Genomic DNA, 9,789 nt, shown 5'->3' with positions numbered 1-9,789 from the left:
GTAATTTTAGTTCTGTGAAGAGATAAACTATATAAGAACTTTATGTTCCTTAAACTAAACAAATCTAAAACAGATACATCAGAGTTTGTATTTATTTCTTTTAAGGGTCAAACAAATGGTAAACGTACATTTGTAACTTTATAGCTTTCTTCTCTGTAGAACCCTGAATAATTCGGGAAAACAGAAATGCACTTTGCTTTAGTTGAAGGGTATCTGAAAAAGATGTCTGAATATTAATAGAATCATATTTCCTCAATTGATTTATTATATGGATGTATGTTTGTGAAATCCCAAAATTTTGTATTCATTTGACTGCTTAATGAGATCTAAATAACCTACTTCTCTCTCTTTTTTTTTTAAGTAGGCTCCATGCCCAGCATGGAGCCCAACTCAGGGCTTGAACTCATGACCTTGAGATCAACACCTGAGCTGAGATCAAGAGTCAGATGCTTAACCAACCGAGCCATCAGTGCCCCTAAATAACCCATTTCTAGATAAAAGGATAGGATTCCACTTCATACTTACTTTCAACTATTTAGACATACTAGACTGATATATCATCAAGATGGACATGTTTTCTTTAGCTTCATTAGGACTTTTTGCTTTTTGGATCCCTTAACTATACTAGAGATTTTCTTGTTTTGGGAATGAGAAGACTTCATCCACATTTGCACTTCCCTGAAGTATGTCTTTTTCTTGCACATTTTCAGCTACTGGTACACAATCATTTTCAGACTTTTTTTTTAAGATTCAGTTTTCAGGATTCATTTCAGTGTAGATTTTGAGTGCCCTGGTTTTCTAGTCCTTGGCATTCGAGCCCTATCAAAAGTAAAAACGCTCCAATCTCATTTTGGAAAACTTCACAGTAACCTGCAGGCTGGGCATCTATACATCTTCATCTCAGCTCTTTAGACCTTTCTCAGTACCCAGGGTGCCGCGGCACATCCTTAACCACTGCGGCTTCAGGCAGGTGACTGCCTCAAACAGAGGCTGGGCTGGATGGTATAGCCCAGGAGTAACTGGGCATGGAAGAACTGAAAAGCAAAACCTGGGCTTCTATAGAAGGTGCTTGGCAGTAACTAGCACAGAGGTAGTTCTATCTTCTAGGGAAGACTTCTTTAAAGCTCATTCAACCCCAAATTTATAGTGCTTTATTTCTGCCATAAAGCCAGTTTACGTTTACAGTCCACCACCAGAGTTAATAGAGATAGCCGTAGTTGTAACTACTGTATGGTTAATGAAGACACAGTACATAAAATGTAAACTTTGCTGATTTTCTAATTGGCATAAAAGCCTAGATACAAGAAAGTGGTTTTTATAACACAGTAGAGCTAAACACCGGTAATCAACACAAATAAAATCTTAGATTTAACAAGATTTAGACTTTCAACTTAAGGGATTTCTTTTCACTGTATTGTTAAATATTTCGTCTGTCCTCTAGAGCTGTTGCTGTCCAACGCAGCAGCTGTTAGCCACATGTGGCTATTGAACACTTGAACGTGACTAGTTCAAGTTGAGATGTCCATTGGATTGTGAAAATGCAGTGTGAATAAAAGAATTAAAAATATCTCATGGTGGGCAGCCCAGGTGGCTCAGCGGTTTAGCGCCGCCTTCAGCCCAGGGTGTGATCCTGGAGACCCGGGGTCGAGTCCCACGTCCATACGGGGAGCCTGTTTCTCCCTCTGCCTGTGTCTCTGCCTCTCTCTCTCATTGTCTCCCATGAATAAATAAAATCTTTTTTAAAAATCTAATAAATAATTTTTATGTTGTGCACCCATTAACATAATATTTTAATATATGGGGTTAAGTAAAGTATATTGTTAAAATTAGCTTTACCCGTTTCTGGTATTTTTTTTTTTTTAAGATTTTATTTACTTATTCACGAGAGACAGAGACAGAGAGAGAGGCAGAGACAGAGGCAGAGGGAGAAGCAGGCTCCATGCAGGAAGCCCAAGGTGGGAATCGACCCCCGGGTCTCCAGGATCACACCCTTGGCTGAAGGCGACGCTAAACCGCTGAGCCACCCAGGCTGCCCTCTTTGTATTTTTTTAAATGTGGCTACTAGAAAACTCAAAAGTACATATGTAGCTCGCATTTATGGCTCACTTTATATTTTTATTGGGTAGTGCTTAATCTAGAGGCTAAGGGGACTGTAGCAGGGTAGCTACACTGGAGTTCCATCTGTAAATATTTTTGTCAGTTGTCATAGTTTGCTAGTCCCTAGTTCATTGTGTATAATGGAGTTTCAATACTTCTCAATGTATATTTTTGTTTTCTTTATACCTCTCTACTGTCGAACAGCCTTTTTTCTTTTCTGAGAATCCCTTTCTTACTTTGCCTACCTGGTCAATTCTTACTTTTAATAGTTTGCTGAAGCATTATTTTCTTTGTGAAATTTTCCCTAAATCCCCTCCTCCCTCACCTATAACCCAGGTAGAGCTAAACATTGTCCCCTGGACTATGACAGAATCTTGCCCAGTATCTACTGAGTGTTGTTTGCTGAGCACAGGCATACGTGGTGGAGATATCTAAATGTGAACCAGGGGGATATGGACCCTGTCTCTGCCAGCAGTGCTTGCATTTAGAGTGGGATACAGTCACAAAATGGTGTGAGAAATGCTGTAACAGCAGAGATTCAGGCAGCACATCATAAATGTACTTTTCCCAGATTCCTTCTTCGTGATGGATAATCATATTGAGAGTGAACCATAAACGTCTGATGCCATAGGAACCCAGGGTTTATAAAAATACTTTTGTGTTTAAGTGTATAAACCGAAGGGCATCTTTTTCACATCACAATTGGTTAAAATGAGAGTCATCTTCAAAATACACATTACTGAATAGGCATTCTTATATTACACATATGCCCAGTATCACTGCAATGACTCTCTTAGCCAGGAAACTTAGGTATTGATTTTTCAAAAACAAAGAACAACAACAAAAGAGCCCCACCACAATTAGCATGATTAAGTAAAAATGAATCCCACAAAAGGTGCGCAATTTACTTTCACTGATGCCCTATCAAAAAGAGTTCAGGATTTCAGGGACTGGATTTTTGTGGGGTTGAAGAGATAGATTAGTAAGAGGTGAAAGGCTTTGTTAAGTCCGCTAACAAATGGCGGTAGATTTTCTAACACTTGCATTGGAAGGCAGGACCAGTACTCTGCTTGTTGGGTCAAGAGTGTAACCTCACTTATTAGAAGACTGTTTATCTACCAGCCTCGATGATCCAAAACCCAGTTAAGGAGGAACACTAATGCTTTTCAAAGCAACATTTGGGTAGTCTGAATAGCTGTCCCAAAGTCTATGCGTTGAGGTTCATGTGTCTTACTCCTTGGTGAGCACATCAGTTTCTTATAGGACCTATTTAGTTTTACTTTACTGAATTGGGACAAGGGAGGTTATCTAGATTCCCAGTCTGCCCCAGACCAGAAGCTGCCAATCAGAAGAGGAGAAAAATATTAGAGACAGGCCCGCTGTGGCAACAGAGAAAAAGGCCAACAGATTGTCAGCGAAGGGGAATAGAGGAACTACAAAAGGCAGAAAAAAAAAAAAAAATCACTAAGTCCTAACATCCTAGAGTCCTTCAGTGCATTAATGGTGTATGTACCTCCTGGGAGCATCTTTTAACACCTAGGAAGAAGCCTGATGTAGAATAGAAACTTGATGTATTCGTTGAATCCACTACAACCTACCACAGTAAACACTTTTAATAATATTAACCCTCAATTTTCAAGAAAAGCCAAATGAAGTCCAATAAACTGCTTAAGAAAAAAAATAACCCATTTTAGAAAATCTTTGTATAGCACTTAACAGTGTTGTTGTTGTTGTTGTTTTTAAAGAAGTTTGACTCCTTAAAGGGCCAGATGCCAGTTCTGCTGATCATCACTTAATTGGAACAGTTCGCTTTGCATCAACCCTAGATAATGATGCATGTAGAACAGCCGGCTTGACTAAGTTGCCTTGAGCAGATTTCAAACTATGGTACATACACACAATAAGTCATCCTATGAAGTGTAAACTATATAAGATGGCAACAGATTGCACAGTTGAATCACTAGGGTGATGTAAAATAATTGTTCTAAAATGCACCATCACCATTCAGCAAACCCTTCGTACCCTGTGCCCAGCACTGGGCTAGGTGGTGGATTTATCTTTAGCGTTGCTTTCACTCTTAAGATTTGAAGGTATGGCAGAACTTCCATTCATATTTTGAAAGGTTAAATGAAATTTTAAATGCACAGCACAGCCATTACATAACAGGCATAGAAAACTGTTTCATGACTAGGATAGTGGGTTTTTTGGTGTTTAAGTACTCTATTTCCAAATGTCATAGAATTCTTAAGGGTATGAAAACCTATATATAAGAATGGAGTGCCTCATTCACTCAAGTTTTGTATAATGTGCTTTACCGTAGGCATGCCCTCTCGGAGTCGAGGTTGGGGTTCAGCTGTACTTCAGCGTTTCTGTTTTGGTTTGGTTTGTTATGTTTGTTTTAATGAAGCAAAAAACAATTTCGGCGATGACATTCAGTTCCCCTGGTAATTTTTTTTTTTTTTTTTTTTTTTTTCACGGCGAGTTACTAACTGCTAGATGCTAGAGTCAGAAAGAAACCTGACGTCTGGGGAGGTGTGGAAGGGGTGTTAATAGTTCAGTTACGGTGTTCGGGGGCGCACTGGGGGTAAGGTTTTGAAGCAGGAAAGGCAAGGGGTGGGGGGAGGAATCACGGTTCGTAGGACGCTGTCTCCTCTGCACTTTCCCTCGCCGCCACCCCAGATCCCCCCAGTTCAGAGGCGGGTTCGGCGAGATTCGGCCGCAGGAACCCGGGAGGCTCCCCGGCGCGGCCGCCACGGCCTCGTGATGTAATTGTCACCTCGTACGGGAGACCGAGCCGAGAGCGGGGCCGCCGAGGAGGTGGCAGCCCTGCTCTTTTTGCCTGGGCTGCTAGAGGGTCGGATTCTGGCCGGGATGCTGGAGATTGGCTGGCGGGCTCGCCGGGGACTTCGCGGTGACAAAGCAGCCGGAGAGAAGCCCTGCTCCTGGGTCCTACGCCCGCCGAGGAGCCGGACGCGCGCTCCTCAGGTCTCCCTCCCAGCCTCGCCCTCGCAGCCGCTCCCCCTCGGGCCCTGGGGGCCTCCCGCGGGCTGCGGCGTGGGGTCCGCGCGGCCCGGAGTTGGCGCCCCCGCCCCCCCCCCCCCCCCCAGTGAAGCAGGACACACGGATGCGGGGGGGGAGGCTGCGGGCGGGCGGGAGCCGCGGAGCGCGTGTCGTGCGGCGCCAGGGGACGGTGCCGGCCGCCTGCCCCGGCCCCCCAGCGCGAGCCCCCGGCCCGGGTCGCGGCGGGAGCCCCCGGCCGGGGGGCAGCTGTCCGGGCAGGGGCGGCGGCACGGAGCCGGGGGCCGGGGGCCGGGGGCCGGGGGCCGGGGGGGCGGCGCGGGCAGCCCCCGGCCCTCCCTCCCCGACGCGGGCCTCCCGCCGCCTCCGCGCCCGCAGCCCCCGCCCGCCGGCCGCGGGGCGCCCAGGGCGGGGGCTCGGCTCGCGCGAGCTGCGGGGCCCCGAGAGGCTGCCCCTGCCCCGGCGGCCATGGGAGGGAGGGGGAGAAAAGGGTTAAGAAACTTGGCTGAAGAGCTGAATGGCGTGGAGCGGCGAGGGGAGGGACCGGGCCGCGGCGGACTCGGCGGCGGAGGGAGGAGCGCGGCTGCGGGCGGGCGGGCGGGCGGCGAGCGAGGCGCTCAAAGTCAGCCTCGCAGACATTGCAGCAGAGCCCCGAACTCGGGAGGCGGCGGCGGCGGCGGCGGCGGCGGCGGAGGCGGCGGCGGCGGCCGAGGCGGAGGCGGAGGCGGAGGCGGAGGCGGAGGCGGAGGCGGAGGCGGAGGCGGAGGCGGAGGGACTACCGGCCCCGCGCACGCCCGCCCGTGGCCCGCGGCCGCCCCTGCGCTCGGCGGCGCTGCTCGTGCGAGCGGAGCTCCCGGGGCGCCGGAGGACGGGGCGGCGGGCGCGGAGCCGCGGGAGCCTGGCGGAGCTCGGGGCGCGGAGCCGCGGCGGCCTCCGGTGAGTGGCGGCCGCGGCCGGGGGCGCCGGGAGCTCCGCGAGCTGCCGCGGGCGCCGCCGGAAACGGCCCGGGAGCGCGGCGGCGGCGGCGGCGGCGGCGGCGGGCAGGGCCGCGGGGGCGGCGGGGCGGCGGGGCGGGCGGGGGCATCGCCGCTCCTGCCGGCGCCGGGTCTTCCCGGGACCTCGGGGGGCCCAGGCGGCCGGCCCGGCAAGTTGCGGAGTTGGCCCCGGGCTCACGGTGGGTTCCCCGGAGGCGGCGGTCGCGCCCCGCTCGGCTGCCCCCTCGGCCCGGAGCCCGGGCGCGTGTGGCCGCGCGGCTCCGGGTCCTGCAGCCCGGGGCGACCTGGGCGGCGCCGGGCGCTGCCCCCCGCCTCCCGCCTCCCGCCTCCCGCCCGGTGCCTGCCGGCGCGGCGCGCTCGCTGGATTCCGGGCCAAGAAAAGTGATCAGGAGCAGGGACAGCTCTCCTGGCCCTGCCCGGGCCCCCGGGCCCCCGGGCCCCCGGGCCTGGCCGCTCGGCCCTTGCGCCCCCGCCCCCGCCCCCGCCCCAGCCCCAGCCCTCCCCCGAGGGCGAGGCTCTTTGCACCCGAGGCCTCACCCATCACTCCCCCTGAGCCCCAAGCGGGGCTCGCGTTTGGGGTGAGCCCTGCGGAGGTCCTGGGAGGCTTCCTTCCCCTCTTATCTGTGTCCTCCTTAGCTACTAGTGAATATTGTTTTATGCACGGTTTCCCTGGAAATATTCTACAAACCCTCCCGTCCTTTCCAAAGTAGTTTCCAAATTTCCACCAAGAGTTGCTGTGCAGTCTGAAGGAACAAAGGAATCAACTGTGTCTCACGGGCCAACAGGCTGGGAGTCTGACACATGTTGATCTCTGAAGCCTTACAGGCGGTCCCATCTCCCATCCTATTAGTGGTTTAATTGGCTGCTGAAGATAGTGAAAGAAGAACAGAGTGATGAGTACTTTTGCGTTACATTTCTTAATAGGCTATTTTATTTCGGACGAAAAGGAAGACGTCCCTAGCTACAGGGACTTTTCACTCAGCCGGTGGGGCTGAGTTGGAGTTTGTCTCCGGTAATGTAAATGATTAAATCGTGAGATCGTGCGGGGGGTGAAAAACTGTCTTTAGGGGAAGAAAGACCGTCTGTTGATGTCCAAAGTGAAAATGGTTGTTGGGATCTATACGATGAATGCTTTTGCATTTCTGGGGGTGGGGGATTTGTGAAGCAGAAGGCTTTGGTAATTCATTCTTTAAAGTTATGAATTCCATGGAACCTGCTTATTAGTGAATCACAGGTTTAGCAAGTGGGTGTATTTTCCCGACGGATTATTCAGTGTTTAGTAACCAGGTTGCTACCTTCGTGGAAGAGACACTGAAATAAGTGGACTTTCTAAACAAGTCATGTTTCAATTGCTTGGCGCCCAAGTGTGGGTTGCTGCCTAGAGTGTGTTGAAATGTTTTTCAACTTAGAAATAAGTTGTTTTGGTTTTGTCCGGCGGTTTGGTAATGTCAGTTGGGTTTAGTTGGTTCAGAAAGTAGTGGCTTCATCACCAGTAGTAACTTTTTCTCTGTCTGGAATTAGTTCCTAGAGACAAAGAAGAAGAATCAGTCAATGGAACAGCTACTCCTCTGCAGACTGAGGGATAGTTAACTCTAGTCCGCTTCATTCAGTCTGGTGGGGGAAATACCTCTTTCCGTACTTACCTCTGAAAGTGCCCTAAGAGTGTCAGTTCAATACATATTAAAAAAAAAAAAAAAAAAAGAGAGAGAGAGAACTGCTCATTGTTTGCTTTACTCAAGTGAGATCTCTACAGTGCTTTTGAAGCAATTGAAAACCATGTTTAATGTCTGTGGGAAAACTGGACTTAGATCCATTCCTTGCATTTATCTCCCAAACTCTGTAGAACTTGGATTTTACTAATTTAAGCACCCTGAAAGATTGTAAGTTTGCAATCAAGTGTCTGTAAAAGAGGCTAAATACTCTCCTGACTCTTTCAGTTTTAAGAGCAAAACATCATGATAAAAAATAACCTATACCACCACCTAGAGTCTGTTTGTTAGTTTATTGCTCCTAAAGCTTGCTTAAATTGACACGTCTCTTGTGGCTCCAGTATAACCAAAACATGATTGAGAAGTGCTAGTGTTCGAAGGCCATGCAAGAGAACAATTATTTGTGTAATAAATAGCATGTGCCGATTTAAATTATCCATGCTACCTTTAGAAATGAAAATTATGACATATCAAGTTGAGTGGCTTTTCTCCAAAAGATACTAATTCAAAAGAATTTAAAACAGGGAATTTTCGGTTTGTGCTCCAAGGTAGTTCTCCCATTGCTTCAAGATCTCTCTGCATCGTTATCAGGGTATTTAAGAAATCTTGCAGATTAAACGTCATTAGGAGTTTTCCAGGTCCACCTCAAACAAAAGCAGTAAGAAAAGTGTAAGGGAGTGTTTAAAACTCCAGAAACTCTGGAAATTCAAAAGGTAAGAGAGAATGTAGGCAAAGCAGACTTAACGGTTCAGAGATGTGAAAAGTAAATCAGTGTGAAATAAAGTGGTAATCTGTCTTGCTGGTAGTTTATACATGGTAAAGCAATCTGTTAAATGGGAGACTTGGGGATGGCAGCTTTAGTGCCATGTGGCTTATCACATTGTCTGGAGGAAGTAACGTTCCTTCTTTAAATGGTGTAACCTGAGAGAAAGATGGCCTCCAAGATCTTTAATTAAGTACCAGTTGAACAGAGAGAACTAGAGCACTGTATTAATTCTATCAAACATCACTATTTTAGAACATTGAGGACAACTAAAAATGAATTAACTCATATCTGAAAGCAGAGTTTTATGGAAGGTGACAGATGAGGCAAAATATGTCAATCTAATGGAACAAGTAGGGAGATAAGAAGATATGTCATCCTTGGCTCTCTAGAAAGATGAGAGGGAAGAAGGTTATTATTAATTGTACAGATTCCATTGCAAACCAATACTAGGAGGCAATGATAGAGAAGGTAATTTTAAATCGGAGTGGCTTGGGATATATGATGCTAAAGGGATTAAGCTTTTGATTTTAAGCCTTGCAGATTGTAAGAAACTCAAAAGCTCGTATTTTAAGTGTTGTGGAAGAGCAATACTAGTTTTGTGTATCAGGTTAAAAGATGATTCGGCCAAAAATAAGTTCCAACACATCTAATTTTCATCAAGAAAATATTGTTCGGTTTAAATTGTGATAGGTTCAGTTTTGTCTTTCAAACTTTAGATTGCTGGATACAGTTAGTGTTTAGAGTGTAGGTGAATAGAGAAGAATTGTACTTTATCTGTCAGTATTTCACCTTTCTCTGTATTGCTCTCTCATCTCTCACCCCCTTTTCTAAAATAAATAGCTTCTGCATTTTGGGGTGTGTTCTTTTACGAGAATCACCTTCATTTGTAGCTTCCTTTCTTGGCTGCGGCGGGTACAGTTTCTTTACTGTGTGTTTTTTCCATATGCCCCTTCACGTGGCTAATGCATTTTGTTTTGTTTAAATACCAATTTACCATTTTTGTGGATGAAGACTGGGGAAAGAAGCATTTGCTCTTTTAATAAAGCCCCAGTACTCATGAGTTCTAACCGAGGACATATTTTTATGAAAAGCATATTGATTACCAAAAAGCACATTGATTACCATCGAAAAGTCAGACATCTGCAACAGAATATGGCAGGGCGAGGGACTTCAGGATATGTTCGAATCTGTGAATTGAATTGTT

General features: G+C 47.5%; 1 protein-coding gene across 6 annotated transcripts in view; it reads left to right on the top strand.

The window, feature by feature from the left end:
- The first annotated feature begins 4,752 nt into the window (after window positions 1-4,752).
- Window positions 4,753-9,789, top strand: part of NRIP1 (nuclear receptor interacting protein 1) — a 99,652-nt gene continuing 94,615 nt past the window's right edge. For 3 of the 6 annotated variants that reach the window (XM_035709351.2, XM_049104510.1, XM_049104511.1), the window contains exon 1: window positions 5,832-6,051. The gene's annotated coding sequence lies outside the window, so the exon portion shown is untranslated. The other 3 variants (XM_035709353.2, XM_035709350.2, XM_035709352.2) reach the window with 3 other exon arrangements.

Source organism: Canis lupus, chromosome 31 (assembly GCF_003254725.2).
Source record: "Canis lupus dingo isolate Sandy chromosome 31, ASM325472v2, whole genome shotgun sequence".
NCBI classification, from domain to species: domain Eukaryota; kingdom Metazoa; phylum Chordata; class Mammalia; order Carnivora; family Canidae; genus Canis; species Canis lupus.
The sequence above is the reverse complement of the archived record's forward strand: the minus strand, read 5'-3'. Positions and strand labels throughout refer to the sequence as shown.